The 19,355-nt window shown below is 35.5% G+C and overlaps 1 pseudogene across 1 annotated transcript; it reads right to left on the bottom strand.

The window, feature by feature from the left end:
- Window positions 1-11,458: 11,458 nt before the first annotated feature.
- LOC309628589 (AP-3 complex subunit sigma-1 pseudogene) lies at window positions 11,459-18,854 on the bottom strand (annotated as a pseudogene). The gene has a single exon. The product of its transcript is annotated as an AP-3 complex subunit sigma-1 pseudogene (transcript).
- Between the last annotated feature and the right edge of the window lie 501 nt (window positions 18,855-19,355).

The raw sequence follows: 19,355 nt of genomic DNA, 5'->3' as shown, positions 1-19,355 counted from the left end.
TGTAGGTTGAGAGTCACTCAGGATTTTAAATCTGTATTTACTTTTCATTCCCGCAATGCTCTGCTCTCTCCAGCATGCAAGGAATTTGACTCACACACACTGGGAAGCTCTAGATGGTTTTGCCTCTAAGACATATTCAGTGTATTTTGGTTCCTACATTCATCATTTCATACTGCCCTTGATTGAAACTGGACTTGAACAGAACTCTCCTGAGTTACCTCACACCTGCAAAGCTTAAATCTAGTCACAGTTTATTGACGGAGGCAGTAATGCATAATGAAATGCCATTAATTCACACGTGTAATACTGGTTTCTAATTTGAAGCATAACATCTAATTGTCAGTAGATTAATTACTCAGATTCATAGCCTGGTGACTATGGGGAAAATGTGCCTACTTCCACTACCTGAACTGTCCGAAAATAGAATGATGTCTGTTTCTTATGAGGGCAACTAGGGAATCTCTGAAGCCTTCACATTGTTATAGATTGATGGCTCAGTCCATAAAGAGAGTTCAGGAAAATCAGCTCTGCTGCTTGTTATTTCTCTACAACTCTCATCCCAGACAGTGCTTGCAAAGAGCTTCATCTTGGAAAAAGCACCTTATTTCAGTGCAACAGTTAGAGGCCATTATCCTGCTGTATTTGGGAGTAAAGGACATCAAAACATGGCAGCCATATTTCTAAAGCCCCGACTTTTGAAAGTATAAAGGAGTTCAGCATTTGATCAGCCTTTTAGGGGGCATGCTACTTATTCAGGGCATGAATTCCTAACCTCTGATTCTGTGTTTGCTTAGCTAACTTGGAGTGTTCGCACCCCCAGAGCAATCCTGATTCCACTTACATCTATTGTTCAAGACTAGTTTCATAAAGTGCTTTTGAATTCTGAGAAAGTACAGTCATGGGCATATTGAAGTTACAACTAGGTATTCACAAAGGCTGGCCCCTCTACAAGGGAGTATTGACGTTTGTGGAAAACGTTGTTTCTCTTGTCTTCAAAGCGCCCACAGCCAGTCAGCAGGGAAGTGTGAGGATGTCAGGTAAACATAATCAAGCCATTTGTGGAAAATGTGAGAGGAGAAAGAGGGAGGGTAATGAGACGTAGATAGTCAGACTGTTTCCCAGTCTATTTGGCTAGATTGTTTTTCTCTAATTGTTTTTCTCCCTGGAGGTTAAAAAAACAGAGAGAGAGAGGAAAAAAAGAGAGAATTTCAATATTATAAAACAAACCTTTATTATTGCTGCTTTCGATTTTTTCACAAAGAAATGTGTAAGGCATTATTGTTGTACCCAATAGCAACTCCATAGTTAAGGATTTGTCAGCAGTTCCATTATAGACCGTATTCCTGAAGATTCTATTACAAAGGCAAAATATTTGCTTTCAGGTAAAACCGGCATAAGTATTCTCAACCCAGGAGCATTTTGCTTTGCTCATTATTTTTAAAAAATCCTCAGAAAGTGATTTTTGTCACTTTGTCACCTCTGAAGACTTTTATTTATATCTTACATGAATGTTGTGAAAACTCTCAAAATCAAGGTCCAATTTATTAACTCTAGAATATAATTATAAAAGGTAGCAATCTTCTAAACTCAAAGTTTTCTTTCTTTCTATCATAATGCATCTAGCTGAATGTCAGTCATCTATGCAAATAGGAAATAAGGATGACCTGGATAAATACAGTACCTAATAAATTCCTAAACTTCATGTAAACAAATAGTTTGCTTCTTTCCTTTTCAGCAACTCTCACCAACTATCAATCAGACTAACAAATAAACTTAACTAACAATGGTACTATATCTACCAACTTTCAGGGGTTTACATTATTAAGGAGGAAAATAGTCATTATAAGCAGTAAAAAAGAAAGATAATTCAACAATGATCTAAAATGAAGTCCAAGGCTTGTGGATAGACTGAGGAAATCCATGAATCTCTGACATTAATTCAACAGGTTTTGTGCATGTGCACGCATGTGTGTGAATGTGCCTACATAAGAACATACAAATGTACTCATTTTTTCTGACAAAATCAGATTGAGTCAGTGATCTAGAAATTCCATTAATTAGTTTGTGGACAATTAATATGTAACTATACGTATTAATATGTACTTAGAAGTACCCGAGTACTTCTTAGTACCTAGCAGTTCAACTAGAAGTAGCTAATACTTTTACTAAAACCTAATATAATCCAAAATGTTCTTTCAAATATGTAATTCTTAGCTACATACTCATCATTTTATGCAAGAAAGAAAGTGGTGAGGATAGGAACTTGTAACAATATATTGGACAAAGCACCAGTGAGCGAGAACCTTGAATATAAGCATTTATAAAAATTGCAGTGAATAACAAAAAACTGTGTAATAGGAAAAAAGAGATTTACTCCCTGATCCTAACAGTGTGACCTTGGGTTACACACAGATTTTTGGGTCTCACTGTCTTCATGTGTAAAATGAGGTTGCTTATGGCTCTAGCAATATATTATTACATGACTTTTGATCAATGAATATGAGTATTCATTTTTTTTCTTTCATATCCCATTTTGTGTTGAGAGGATTTCAATGAAAAGGCTGATTTTGATTAAATTTGCTCAGAAATATTTAGGCAAATTTTCAGTCATTTTGATTGTAAATTCTGATGAAGTTTGGGATTTGGATCTTTTGCTTTTCTTTGCCTAATTTTTGTTTTGTTGTTATTTCTTTCTTCCTCCAAGACCACAAAACAGCAGAAAATAAGGAACTTTTCTTTTTTCCTCTACAAGGATTGGTGGTGATCTATTACTGACTGTGAATATCACAGAAACTCAGAGATTAAGACATAGTAAGACTAACCTGTTAGTAAGGTTAGTAAGACCTGTCTGTTAGTCCTTTAAAGGTTCTGAGACACCTCAGAGGTGCCAGAATACATTGGAAAGTCAGTGGAATGCTACTGAATGACATTAGAAGGGAAAAAAGAAACAAAGATGCATGGCTGGACAGAAACATTAAATAAATCCGTGTGACCTTGTGCAAGTTACTTAACTTCTCTATTGCTATTTATACACCTATAAAACGTGGATATAATGTTGTTATGAGGATAAACCATTATAATTATGGAATAATTATACAATTATTAACTATTATATTTGTCATTTTTATTCTCATACCCTTAACTTTGTTCTAAAAGTTGTAAGATTATTTCTGAAGAAAAATCAGTTCATAAATGATTATTGGTAGAGCTGAAAGGTATTGAAAGCATAGCCTTTGAAAATATATACTGGAAGAACTAAAGAAAAAAGAATTGATCTATTAGCAGCACCTTTAAGTGCAGTCTACATATCCCTCTGCCCTACCCCCACCATGTGTACATTTTTGGAGACTGCTTCAATTGGATATATTAATTAATGCATATTTATTTATGTAGTCACACTTCAGATGCTTTATATTATATGAGCATTACACAACATGTAACATTATGATTAAAATATTCTTTTGCCCTGAGCAAAATATAATCTTTGCACTGATTTAAAATGCTCATTGTATTCTGTACTTTGAAATTTCAATATTCCTTAGTTCATAATTTTATTTCTGTCTGGATCTGAATTTTAAGGACTTGTAACACCAGACTATCAGATCAATGATCTTAGCATTAAGACTTATTTCAACTCCACTCTCAACCCTCTATTCAGCACTGTTCTAAAGCTCTCAAAGTAAGAACCATGAAAAGTACATTAAAATTTCATCTAATGGTGATTTTGCTTTTGAGTGCACATATATCTCAAGGAGTTTAGATGTTTAAGGTTGCTTGTGACCTATGATATTTATTTAATGCACTTGATCCCTTGGCTGAAAATGCATATAACGCTCTAGGGTTTTCATGGGGAGTCGTCCTTAGTGTCTTCATCATTGGTCTACTGTTTTTGTTAACCTCTGCATTATCCTTTTCTTTCTGTTGTTAAGTTCAAAGAACATGTGACTCTCTGGCAATACTTTATTTGTTTTCTCTCATTTTTATCTCCTTTGTGTATTTTTCTCTTCATCTCTTGTAACTCTTTTTCTAACAGGACATGTGTAAATGCAATAATATATATTTAATAATATATAAAATATAGTATATATTATAATAAAATATGTAAATATATTTATATCTTTTATGTATTTGTATATTATACACATATTTATATATTTAATAAAATATGTAAATATATGTTTATATACCTGTCACCCAACACCTATATGTCTACAAGTTTGCCTATGTATATTATCTATTGCTACATAACAAACTGCCTCAAAATTTAGCAGCTTGAAACAATTAACTCTCTCACACAGTTTCTAAGGGCCAGGATTCTGACAGCAGCTTAGCTATGTAGTTCTAGTTCAGGTTCTCCCATGAGGTCACAATCAAGCTATTAGCCCATGCTGCTTCTCTCTAAAGGCTTGACCTCAACTCACTTGCCTGGCTATTGGGAGGAAGCTTCAGTTCCTTACGTCTTGGATTTTTCATGCCACGCACTGCATGGCTGGCTTCCCCAAGACAGATTGATGCAAGAGAGAGTGACCAGGATGGAAGCCACAGTGCCTTCATAATCTAATCTTGGAAGATACATACCATTGTTTCTACTGAATTTTGTTGGTCATATAGACCAAATTATGTGCGAGTGAACTATATAAATGTGTATATAGGCAGAGGTTGATTCAAGATAATCTTGAAAGCTGGTTAGTATAGCTGGCATTAAAACTAAATATTCAGATAATACCTGCGTTTTTTATTCACATTTTCTGTCTCATACTGAAAAAAATTTTTGATTTGTTTGTGTGTATGTGTGAGTTTTACTGAGATTTAATTCACACACCATAAAATTCACCCTTTTCAAAGTGCCCAATTCTCTCTCTCTCTCTCTCTCTCTCTCTCTCTATATATATATATATGGTATATATAAACAATATATTCACAAAGTTATACAGCCAACACCACATCTAATTCTAGAACATTTTCATCACCCAAAAGAAATCCAGTACCACTTATCAGTCACTGCCTATCTCTCTAGAACATTTTCATCACCCAAAAGAAATCCAGTACCAGTTATTAGTCACTGCCTGTCTCTCTAGAACATTTTCATCACCCGAAAGAAATCCAGTACCAGTTAGTAGTCACTGCCTATCTCCTTCTTCCTCCAGTCCTTGGAAACTACTATTCTACTTAATCTGTGGATATGCCTATTTTCGACATTTAATATAAATGGAATTAAGCAATATGTGGCTTTTGTGGTTGGTATCTTTCACTTGCCGTATTTTATTTTTGTTGTAGCATATATAAGCACTTCATTCATTTTTTGTGGTTGAATAATATTCTATTGCAAGAATATCCAACATTTTGTTTATTCATTCATCAGTTTTTGGGCATTTGGGTTGTTTCGACTTTTTGGATATTATGAATAATACTGTTATGACCATCTGTGTACAAGTTTATATGTGGGCATATGTTTCAATTCTTTTGGGTATATAACTAGGAGTAGAATTGTTGGGTTATGTAGTAACTCTAAGTGTACTATTTTGAGGAACTGCTAGACTATTTTCTAAAGTTGCTGCACCATTTTATATTCTCACAAGCAATGCATGAGTTCAAATTTCTCCACACTCTCACCAACACTTGTTGTCTTTCCTGTTTTAGCCATACTAGTAGGTATGAAGTAATATCTTATTGTGGTTTTGTATTTCTCCTTATATATGTCTTTTTGTAAACATGTGTAAACAGCTCTGTTAAAAATAATATGCAGTTTTTCAATAAATAAAAGGAAGGAAGGGCACTTGGATTGTTCCATGTCTTGGCTATAGTAAATAGTGCTGCTATGAACATTGGGGTGTGTGTATCTTTTCCAATTAGAGTTTTTATCTTTTCCAGATATATGCCCATGAGTGGGATTGCTGGATCATATGGTAGCTCTATTTTTAGTTTCTTAAGGAACCTCCATACTGTTCTTCATAGTGGCTGCATGAATTTACATTCCCACCAACAGTGTATGAGGGTACCCTTTTCTCCACACTCTCTCCAGTATTTATTATTTGTGGCTTTTTTGATGATAGCCATTCTGACTGGTGTGAGGTGATACCTCATTGTAGTTTTGATTTGCATTTCTCTAATAATTAATGATGTTGAGCATCTTTTCTTGTGCCTGTTGGCCATCTGTATGTCTTCTTTGGAGAAATGTCTATTCAAGTCTTCTGCCCATTTTTTTGATTGGGTTGTTTTGTTTGCCTGTTTGTTTGTTTTGATATTGAGTTGTATGAGCTGTTTGTATAGTTTGGATATTAATCCCTTGTCAGTTGCATTATTTGCAAATATTTTCTCCCATTCAGTAGGTTATCTTCTAGTTTTGTTTATGGTTTCCTTTGATGTGCAAAAGATTTTAAGTTTGATTAGGTCCCATTTGTTTATTTTTGCTTTTATTTCTTTTGCCTTGGGAGACTGATCTAAGAAAATATTGCTATGATTTATGTCCAAGAATGTTTTGCCTATATTCTCTTTTAGGAGTTTTATGGTGTCATGTCTTATATTTAGGTATTTAAACCATTTTGATCTTATTTTTATATATGGTGTGAGGGAGTGTTGTAACTTCATTGATTTACATAAGGCTGTCCAGCTTTCCCAATACCACTTGCTGAAGAGACTGCCTTCTCTCCATTGTATATTCTTTCTCCTTTGTCATAGATTAATTGACTGTAGGTGTATGGGTTTATTTCTGGGCTCTCTATTCTGTTTCATTGATCTATATGTCTGTTTTTGTGCCAATACCATGCTGTTTTGATTACTGTAGCTTTGTATCATTGTCTGAAGTCTGGTGGGTTATGCCTCCAGCTTTGTTCTTTTTCCTCAGGGTTGCTTTGGCAATTCTAGGTCTTTTGTGATTCCGTATACATTTTAGGATTATTTGTTCTAGTTCTGTGAAAAATGTTGTGGGTATTTTGATAGGGATCACATTAAATCTATAGATAGCTTTGGGTAGTATGGCCATTTTAACAATATCAATTCTCCCAATCCAAAAACAAGGGATATTTTTCCATGCCCATCAACAGAAAATTGACTTAAGAAGATGAATATATATATATATATATATATATATATTCCATTGTGTGTGTATACACACACACACACAATGGAATATTACTCAGCCATAAAGAAGAATGAAATATTGCCATTTGCAGCAACATAAATGGACCTAGAGTATATCATACTAAGTGAAGTGAGTCAGACAGAGTAAGACAACTATTATATCACTTATATATGGAATAAAAAAAAAATACAAATGAATCTATATACAAAACAGAAATGGACTCACAGACATAGAAAAGAAACCTATAGTTACCAAAGGGGGAAGGGCAGTGGGATAAATTAGTAGTATGGGATTAACAGATACAAACTATTATGCATAAAATAGATAAGCAACAAGAATTTACTGTATAGCACAGGAACCATATTCAATATCTTGTAATAACCTGTAATGGAAAAAATCTGAAAAAATATATAACTGAATCAATTTGGCATATAGCTGAAACTAACACAATATTGTAAATCAAGTGTGCTACAATAAAAAAGGGGGAAAAGGAAAGAAGGAAAGAAGGACAGAAGGAAGGAACGAAAGAAGAACAAAAGAAAGAAAACGAAAGAGTGAATGTAAGATACACATACCCACATACTCATATATATGCATTGTATTTCAGTAAGAATCTTTCAAAAGTGGAGGTGATTCATATATTAAGTTTCCAAGTAATCAACATCAGTTTGGAATTGATACTCAGTGTATATTCATTGTTTCCATTAAATGCATTAAATAGAAGAAGAATGCAATTACTGTATCATTAATCCTGAATTTTAGGCCAAGTCAGAGTTGAACTTATCAGGTTTCTGTAGAGAGAAAAGCAAAGCACAGTGCCTGGATCAGGAACACTGGGTTAAGATTTAGTCCTCCATACTGAACAGAAAGCTACAGAGAGAAACAGATGATGTGGCTACAAGACTGGGCTGGCAACTTCAGACTCAAATCAGCCATGACAGAACACTGGAGAAAAGAGTAACGTCAGAAAAAGTCAGAAGACCACCTTAGGCTCAAATAGAAGGAAAGGGGTTCAAAGCCAGAGGAATAAGACTGCAACTGCTGAACTTGCGGCAAAGCCTGTGGAGCCACAGAAATGTACTGCTTGTATCTCCTTTCACAAAAGAACTGGATGATCAGCTGTAAGGAGTTCAGTTAGCTGACACCCTCCAGCTTCAGTGCCTTCAGGATATAGCACAGCATTTGCCTGAGGCCATGCAATGGTTGAGCGTGGTGGGGATATTAAACGTGACCATTTCTTCCCCGAGCAGGTGCAGGACTCCTCTCCCAGCAGTCTGTGCTTGAGCTCCCACATGGGCCTGCTGACTTTTTCAGAGCTTCAGTGCAGTCTGATACTTTTCCTACCCAACCTTCCATTCTTATCCTCTTCTTTTACAGGTGTCAGACCGGTAGAATTGTCAGAAGGATTTTGAGGCCTACTTCTACTACAATCCTCTCCTCTTATTTTTCCTTGCATTTCTAACTCTGTCTTGACATGTGCTAACTGGAGGTGCCAACAGATGCAAGGGATACCAGTTCTTCAATTTGAAGACTTAAAAATATGCTGCCCCCGGTGTGGAAGTGGGAGAGAAGGGCTTTGCAGGTACTTAAGGGCATGATCACAGCATAGATAGGAAGCTTAAACAACTGTGGAATCCTTATGTTTTTAACAACACCATATATCTTTATAGCATTTTAACCACTTTTATGTAAATATTCTTAAATATAATACACCCCAAAAATAAGAAACTAGACTTAAGGGCTCTGAGTCTTCTTTTTAAATTTATACTATTGCAGTATATACCAAAAGGTTGTTGAGAGCTGTGAAGCTCTTTCCCCACAATATCAATGTTTGTAGGCTGCTGTGTCACTGATGTCACCTTTTTCACTTCTTACTGGTATGTTTCTATTCTTGTCTTACGTGTCTAAATGGCTGAAACTTGTGCAATTTGCAACCGCCACGAGTCTGATCACCCAATAATTGAGTTTAATTTCTGTTGTTAACTCCATCCTCAACTCATGGGCTAGCTTTGACTTTTGATCTCATTCATATAAACTCACTTGCTTGGGTTTATTAAGTTATGAGTCTTTGCTAAATCAGTGGTGAATCCAGGGTCAGAGTGGTGAAGTAGGAGAAAGAACATAGATTTTGGACTCTGATAAACCCTTATTATGCATGTGTCTTTGGGCAAGGAATTTTACTATTCTAGATATATCCTTTAGCATCCATAAAATTTATTTAATAACCACATATACTCTCTTGCTGTAAAGTTTAAATAACATAAGAGTTTACAAAATTCGTCAGCATGCAGCACAGTCCTTGGCAGATATAATAATGGCCTCTTTACCCTCCCTACAGAACGATAAACCCTTTCAGAAGTTAGTCAGAGGACTTCCCTGGTGGTTAAGACTTCACCTGCCAGTTCCGGGGGTGCGGGTTCGATCTCTGGTCCGGGAACAAAGAGCCCACATGCCTCGCGGCCAAAAAACCAAAACATAAGCAATATTGTAACAAGTTCAATAAAGACTTTAAAATGGTCCACATCAAAAAAAAAAAAATCTTAAAAAAGAAAAAAAGAAGTTAATCAGGAACTTTAAACTGATATTTCTTAGCTGGCTATGCTAAAGCAGTTTGCAGGTTATGTTTAGCTAAATGTGAGTCATAAGATGTAAATCTTAAATAATTAATATTTGCTATTAGAACCATGCACATGATTGTGCCACAATGGTATCTAAGCTTTAGCGTGTCTTTTGTGAAGTCATTTTCCAATCAGTGTTTGCTGAGTGGAAGTCACAGGGAAATTGAAAACATATTAATTCGCAAGGTGGGTAATATCAAGTGATGAAAACCTATAATGACACCTTTGGATTTCTACTTTGAAAAATCAGTGAATAGTTTCAATAATAAAAGATATTTCCCCCTTTAATACGGAACAGCTTGAGTGATCAAGTGTACTTTTACAGCTATTAGGGGAGACTGAATGAGCATACTCAAGATTTAGCCTTTCAGGTGTTTTATCACATGATGGTTGTGGAGATCATAATTTTAAATTGTTTTTCTTGATTCTTATATACTGCTTAATTGCACCCATAAAAGACCAAAAGACCAAAAAAGATAAAAGCAGACAATATGAAAGGACTTAACATTGAAATACAAAAAAAGTTAATAGGGACATTAAAAATTATAATAATTCTGCAACTACATCTTGTAAGTTGCATTCATCTGATCAAAAATTTTACATAATACAGGGAGACACTGATGATACTTAAAAACTTTTAAAAGAGCAAAGAGTGACCATTATATGCAACTCTAATTATATTCAACATTTAACATTGATTTAATTCAATGTGAATTTTCATTTTTTTGAAATGAAAGGTATCAATAGAGAGAAGGTATTTTGCAGAGAAACATTGTCATAAAGGATGTTGAAGCACTCTAGTTCCTTTTGTCGTTAAAAAAATGAAACTGAACCCCTATCTTAAACCACACACAAAAATCAACTCAAAATGGATTAAAGACTTGAACATAAGACCTGAAATCATAAAACTTCTAGAAGAAAAAATAGGGACCTTGCTCCTTGACATCAGTATTGGCAGTGACTTTTTTTTTTTAATTTGACATCAAAAGCAAAGAAAATAAAAGCAAAAACATAAACTAGTGGAACTACATTAAACTAAAAAGCTTCTTCACAGCAAAGGAAACTGTCAACAAAATAAAAAGAAGACAACCTATGGTATGGGGGGAAATATTTGCAAATCATGTATCTGATAAGGGGTTAGTATGCAAAGTATATAAGGAACTCATACAACTCAATAGCAAAAGAGCAAACAATCCAATTTAAAAATGAGCAGAGACCTTTTTCCAAAGAAGAAACACAAATGGCCAACAGGTACATGAAAAGGTGCTCAACATCACTACTCATCAGGGAAATGCAAATCAAAAGCACGATGTGATATCACCTTACACTGGTTAAGATGGTTGTTATCAAAAAGAAATAATGTGTTGACAAGGTTATGGGGAAAAGGGGACCCTCATGAACTGTTGATGGGAAAGTAAATTGGTGCAGCCACCATGAAAAGCAGTTTAGAGGTTTTTCAAAAAATTAAAAGCAGGTCTATCATAGTGATCCAACAATTCCACTTCTGGGTATGTATCTAAATGTATCCAAAGGAAATGAGAACAGGACATCTAAGATATATGTGCACTCCCATGTTCATTATACCATTATTCATATTAGCTAAGATATGGAAACAACCAAAGTATTTGTCGACAGTTGAATGGATAAAGAAGATGTGATATATATATATATATATATATATATATATATATATATATATATGAGACATATCACAATATATTCACTATATATTCACAATATCACTATATTTATATATATATATATTCACACACACAATGAAATATTATTCAGCCATGAGAAAGAGGAAACTTTGCCATTTGAGACAATGTGAATGGAATTTGAGAACATTATGCTTAGTGAAATAAGACAGAGAAGAATAAGTACTCCATGGCATCACTTATACGTTTAATCTAAAAAAAAAAGGTCAAACTCATAGAAACAGAGAATAGAAAAGTAGTTGCCAGGGGCTGGGAGTAGGGGAAATAGGGAGAAATTGGTAAAAGTGTACAAATCAGCTGTAAAATGAATGAGGTCTGAGGGTCTAATGAATAACATGATGACTATAACTGTCAACTCTATATTATATAATTGAAATTTGCTAAGAAATTTGCTAAATGTTCTCACCAAAATCACAATAATACAAATTAAAAAAATAATAATAAATATATATGTGAGATGATTAATGTGTCAGTTAACCAGAAGGGGGGCATCCTTATACAATGTATACATATAACAAATCACCATGATGGACACTTTAAATATCTTACAATTTTATTTGTCAATAAAGGAGAAATAAAAAAATAGTAAAAAATGAAACATACAAGCACACACAATAATTTGATGGAAATTTAAAATAAGATGCACAAAATCTAATAATCCAATTTTTAAGGCACTTCTGCCTCTTTCTAATGTTGTTTAACACAAGTAGAAAAACTTATTGTATTTTAAATTGATTTTTGTTATGAAAGATTTTAAACATGAGAACCAAGGAAAACCTAGTAAAGAACACCTGTATAATAATAATAAATTTTAAGCTATATCAAATATATATATAATTTTCGTCATATATATATTTTGGCTGTGTTGGATCTTTGTTGCTGCACACGGACTTTCTCTAGTTGCGGCAAGCGGGGCCAACTCTTCATTGCGGTGCGTGGGCTTCTCGTTGCAGTGGCTTCTCTTGTTGTGGAGCACGGGCTCTAGGAGTGCGGGCTTCAGTAGTTGCAGCACGCTGGCTCAGTAGTTGTGACTCACAGGCTCTAGAGAGCAGGCTCAGTTGTTGTGGCGCACGGGCTTAGCTGCTCCGCGGCATGTGGGATCTTCCCAGACCAGGGATCAAACCTGTGTCCCCTGCATTGGCAGGTGGATTCCTAACCACTGCACTACCCGGAAAGTCCCTGTCATATATTTTTAACCAAATGAAAACTAAAGCTATAAGCAAGGACACTAAAGCCACCTATGGAATACTTTTTAAATAAGTTCTTCACCTCCCCCCTTAGACATAACAGTTTTCTTAATTTGTATCATTATTCTCATATATGTGTTTGTACCACATACTTGCACATTCATAAATGATATACAACATTATTGATTTGTTTTTTATTTTATATAAATGATACCTTTTTGGCATATATCTTTAACTCATTCATTTTAACTCCAGTATAATACAGTGACTTAATATCCCTCAATTTATTTATCCCTTGTCTTATTAGTGGATATATAAAGTTTTTCTGAGTATTCCTAATTACGAACAAAACTGTAATCAATACTCATATATTTCTCTCCATGAGCACTTTAGAATAAGCCTGATGGTAGAATTGCTATGTAGTATGGTACATTTCACAGTTTTGTCAATTTATATTTCACCACTATATAAGAGAGTCATTTGATTTCCACACCCTCACTTGGTAGAGTCTGTCTTAATTTTTTCAATCTGATGTGTATGAAGTACTATATTATCTCATTTTAATTTTCATTTGTCTGATTCTGAGGTTCTATAATGAGATGGATCATCTTTTCATATTTTTTATTGTTATTCAGGTTTTCCTTTTTATGAATTGCTATTCCTATTCTTTGATGTATTTTTCTGTTGAACTTTATCTTAAATTGATTGGCTTGAACACTTTTTTTTTTTTAAAGTCCAGTTACCTCAGAGTTTATTTAAACTAAGAGAAAAAGGTCATAATGTTTTCATTCAGTGCATACTTCGTTCTTTAAATAACAATTGTGACAAATAAAATAAAGAATTAGGAATGCTGTACTTGTGATCCATACAAAGCACCAACATTTTGGGTTGTATATAATTTAAAGAAATGTCTCAAACACTTTTCAAAATACTGTAGTAGCCAATACATAGAGGCATGCCTTAGGTGGCCATAGGAATGCAGTTTAGAAAATAAAGAAAAAATTCACACTATAAATACTCAGTTTCTTCAAAATCACTGAGCAAGAAAAGCACCAATGAACTTCCATACTGATTTTACATAACTTCTATACAGTACCTTGACTTAAATCCAAGAACAAAAGTGAAGACTCTCCTCCTATATTTTTGGTAAACAACTGCATGGTAAACTTAGATGACTTTTCCCCCAGATTTTACCTGGGAGTGGCCTTTTAAATTTTTTATTTAAAAGAGAGAAGGTTTGGCACTTTTATGCTGATGTCACCAATGTTAATATTTCTTGGAATCTCAGGAAGATTCGTATTCTTTACAGCTGATACAGCACGGGCTGGAGCTCCTGCTAAGCCAGCCACAAATTTCTCCAGTTTAGTTTGTGCATCAATGTGTGTAACAATCTCATTCATGTTCGTCTCCAATACCATTCTCCCCATCACCATTTCTGCAAAGATATTGTGAACATTGTCTACATGGAAAATTAAATCCAGTTCACAGACGTTTTCAAAACACTTGTCTAATGTTTCCACAAATAATTGAATTAGATCTAAAATGACAAGTTCACTTTCTGAAGAATTCTCACAGAAGACAAAATATAACGTTGCATAATGTCTATAAATCAGTTTGTTGTCAGATCATCCAATTAATGATCCTCCTTCTAGGAAATTACAAACATTTTCATCTCTCTTAGATACCAAATGGAATGTCTCCCTGATGATTTGCTGTTGTGTATCTTCACTGTAGGGCTGGTAGAACTTGGAGAGCCGCGGCTTCCCATGGTTGTTAAAGATGAGGATTGCCTTGATCATGGCTGAGCCTGGCCAACCGGGTGGGAGCTGGGTCTAGGACGGGGGCGGACATGCGAGCCTCGCCTCGGGATCTTGCTGGCGATCCTTCCCCACCTGCCCCCTCCTGCACCCCTTGAACACTTTTCAAATACTAATTTTTTTCAGTCATATATACGTATGTACATATATATGATATAAAAAAAATACTACATCTTCCTAATTTGTCACTTATTTAATTTTATATATGGTTACTTTATTTATATAGAACTTTTAAATCATGCAATGAAAGTGTCTTTTTTTCTTTATGGATATTATTTTTTTAAGTTTTGTAACTAAGAAATATTTTCCTACCTCAAAGTCATAAAGATATTCCTCTATATGTTTGAAATATTTTAAGATTACATGATTAATGTGTGTGTGCAACACAATATTGACAATATTTATTGAATCTGTACATGTTCCAGGCACTATTATAAGCTCTTTGCATGTTTAGTTCTTAAAACATTATATGATATACTTGATGCTTTTACTCCCATGACCCAACTGAGGAAATTCAACTGAAAGGGTTAAGCAACTTGCCCAACAGTAGGAAGCCTGTGATAGAGATATATGCCCACTGGGATTCAAATCCAGGCATTCTGGCTCTTCCTAAGTCAATACACAATCTATAATTTTAGTATTAACTCAATGCCCAAAATTGATCCTGAGATATAATTTCAAAATTTACCTTTGATAATTAAGTTTTTTCTTGAATAATTAATTTAATTAAATATTTGTTTACCACTTATCTATATATAATAAATAGTATTCCACATTGTATTAAAATGAATTTGGTATGACAGTCTTTTGTACTATCATAATTAATTATTTCACTGTATTACATGCCATGAAAAATAACTGAATTACTATAAAATTGCCTAAGGAGATTCCAAAATTAACATAATAAAATGAAAGTATGAGAAATGACTCACAAATATTCTCAAAGGGAAAAACACTCGGCTTCTTTTTGTCTACTCACCCCACAACTTTTTTGTCGTATCAGAAAGGAATTGCTGGGGCCCTGAACCAAGATGCCAGAGTAGAAGGATGTGCTTTCACTCCCTCTTGTGAGAACACCAGAATCACAACTAGCTGCTGGACAATCATCGACAGGAAGACACTGGAACTCACCAAAAAAGATACCCCACATCCAAAGACAAAGGAGAAGCCACAATGAGAAGGTAGGAGGGGCGCAATCACAGTAAAATCAAATCCCATAACTGCTGGGTGGGTGACTCACAGACTGGAGAACACTTATACCACAGAAGTCCACCCACTGGAGTGAAGGTTCTGAGCCCCACGTCAGGCTTCCCAACCTGGGGGTCTGGCAACGTGAGGAGGAATTCCTAGAGAATCAGACTTTGAAGGCTAGTGGGATTTGATTGCAGGACTTCGACAGGACTAGGGGAAACAGAGACTCCACTCTTGGAGGGCACACACAAAGTAGTGTGCACATCGGGACCCAGGGGAAGGAGCAGTGACCCCCGGGGAGACTGAACCAGACATACCTGCTACTGTTGGAGGGTCTCCTGCAGAGGCAGGGGTTGGGGGGGTGGCTGTGGATCACTGTGGGGACAAGGACACTGGCAGCAGAAGTTCTGGGAAGTACTCCTTGGCATGAGCCCTCCCAGAGTCTGCCATTAGCCCCACCAAAGAGCCTAGGTAGCCTCCAGTGTTGGGTTGCCTCAGGCCAAACAACCAACAGGGAGGGAACCCAGCGCCACCCATCAGCAGTCAAGCAGATTAAAATTTTACTGAGCTCTGCCCACCAAAGCAACAGCCAGCTCTACCCACCACCAGTCCCTCCCATCAGGAAACTTGCACAAGCCTCTTAGATAGCCTCATCCACCAGAGGGCAGACAGCAGAAGCAAGAAGAACTACAATCCTGCAGCTTGTGGAACAAAAACCACATTCACAGAAAGGCAGACAAGATGAAAAGGCAGAGGGCTATGTACCAGAGGAAGGAACAAGATAAAACCCCAGAAATACAACTATATGAAGTGGAGATAGACAATCTTCCAGAAAAAGAATTCAGAATAATGATAGTGAAGATGATCCAGGACCTCGGAAAAAGAATGGAGGCAAAGGTCGAGAAGATGCAAGAAATGGTTAACAAAGATCTAGAAGAATTAAAGAACAAACAAACAGAGATGAACAACACAATAACTGAAATGAAAAATACACTAGAGGGAATCAATAACAGAATAACTGAGGCAAAAGAATGGATAAGTGACCTGGAAGACAGAATGGTGGAATTCACTTCTGTGGAACAGAATAAAGAAAAAAAGAAATGAAGACAACCAAAGAGACCTCTGGGACAACATTAAATGCAACAACATTTGCATTATAGGGGTCCCAGAAGGAGAAGAGAGAGAGAAATGACCCGAGAAAATATTTGAAGAGATTATAGTCGAAAACTTCCCTAACATGGGAAAGGAAATAGCCACCCAAGTCGAGGAAGCGCAGAGAGTCCCATACAGGATAAACCCAAGGAGAAACACGCCGAGACACATAGTAATCAAATTGGCAAAAATTACTGAAAGCAGCAAGGGAAAAACGACAAATAACATACAAGGGAACTCCCATAAGGTTAACAGCTGATTTCTCAGCAGAAACGCTACAAGCCAGAAGGGAGAGGCATGATATACTTAAAGTGATGAAAGGGAAGAACCTACAACAAAGATTACTCTACCTGGCAAGTATCTCATTCAGATTCGATGGAGAAATCAAAAGCTTTACAGACAAGCCAAAGCTAAGAGAATTCAGCACCACCAAACCAGCTCTACAACAAATGCTAAAGGAACTTTTCTAAGTGGGAAACACAAGAGAAGAAAAAGACCTACAAAAACAAACCCAAAACAATTAAGAAAATGGTAATAGGAACATACATATCAATAATTACCTTAAATGTGAATGGATTAAATGCTCCAACTAAAAGACACAGGCTCACTGAATGGATACAAAAAACAAGAACCATATATATGCTGTCTACAAGAAACACACTTCAGACCTAGGGACACAGACACATACAGACTGAAAGTGAGGGGATGGAAAAAGAAAGTCTATGCAAATGGAAATCACAAGAAAACTGGAGAAGCAATACCCGTATCAGATAAAATAGACTTTAAAATAAAGAATGTTACAAGAGACAAGGAGGACACTACATAATGATCAAGGGATCGATCCAAGAAGAAGATATAACAATTATAAATATATATGCACCCAAAAGAAGAGCACCTCAATACATAAGGCAACTGCTAACAGCTATAAAAGAGGAAATCAACAGTAACACAGTAATAGTGGGGGACTTTAACACCTCACTTACACCAATGGACAGATCATCCAAACAGAAAATTAATAAGGAAACACCAGCTTTAAATGACACAATAGACCAGATAGATGTAATTGATATTTATAGGACATTCCATCCAAAAACAGAAGATTACACTTTCCTCTCAAGTACACATGGAACATTCTCCAGGATACATCACATCTTGGGTCACAAATCAAGCCTCAGTAAATTTAAGAAAATTGAAATCATATCAAGCATCTTTTCTGACCACAATGCTATGAGATTAGAAATCAGTTACAGGGAAAAAATGTAAAAAACACAAACATACGGAGGCTACACAATACATTACTAAATAACCAAGAGATCACTGAAAAAATCAAAGAGGAAATCAAAAAATACCTAGAGACGAATGATAATGAAAACACAATGATCCAAAACCCATGGGATGCAGCAAAAGCAGTTCTAAGAGGGAAGTTTATAGCTATACAAGCCTACCTCAAGAAACATCTCAAATAAACAATCTAACCTTACACCTAAAGGAACTAGAGAAAGAAGAACAAACAAAACCCAAAGTTAGCAGAAGGAAAGAAATCATAAAGAACAGAGCAGAAATAAATAGAAACAAGGAAAACAATAGCAAAGATCAATAAACCTAAAAGCTGGTTCTTTGAGAAGATAAACAAAATTGATAAACCATTAGCCAGATTCATCAAGAAAAAGAGGGAGAGGACTCAAATCAATAAAAATAGAAATGAAAGAGGAGAAGTTACAACAGACACCACAGAAATACAAAGCATCCTGAGACTACTACAAACAACTCTATGCCAATAAAATGGACAGCCTGGAAGAATTGGACAAATTCTTAGAAAGGTATAACCTTCCAAGACTGAACCAGGAAGAAATAGAAAATATGAACAGACCAATCACAAGTAATGAAATTGAAACTGTGATTAAAAATCTTCCAACAAACAAAAGTCCAGGACCAGATGGCTTCACAGGTGAATTCTATCAAACATTTAGAGAAGAGCTAACACCCATCCTTCTCAAACTCTTCCAGAAAATTGCAGAGCAAGGCACACTCCCAAACTCATTCTATGAGGCTGTCATCACCCTGATACCAAAACCAGACAAAGATACTACAAAAAAAGAAAATTACAGACCAATAGATGCAAACATCCTCAACAAAATACTAGCAAACAGAATCCAACAACACATTAAAAGGATCATACAGCATGATCAAGTGGGATTTATCCCAGGGATGCAAGGATTCTTCAATATATGCAAATCAATCAATGTGATACACCATATTAACAAACTGAAGAAGAAAAACCATATGATCATCTCAAAAGATGCAGAAAAAGCTTCTGACAAAATTCAACACCTATTTATGATAAAAACTCTCCAGAAAGTGGGCATAGAGGGAACCTACCTCAACATAATAAAGGCCATATACGACAAACCCACAGCAAACATCATTCTCAATGGTGAAAAACTGAAAGCATTTCCTCTAAGATCAGCAACGAGACAAGGATGTCCACTCTCACCACTAGTATTCCACATAGTTTTGGAAGTCCTAGCCATGGCAATCAGAGAAGAAAAAGAAATAAAAGGAATCCAAATTGTAAAAGAAGAAGTAAAACT

The sequence above is a fragment of the Balaenoptera borealis genome, assembly GCF_965194805.1.
Source record: "Balaenoptera borealis genome assembly, chromosome: 4".
NCBI lineage: Eukaryota > Metazoa > Chordata > Mammalia > Artiodactyla > Balaenopteridae > Balaenoptera > Balaenoptera borealis.
This window is presented reverse-complemented; position numbering and strand designations above follow the sequence as displayed.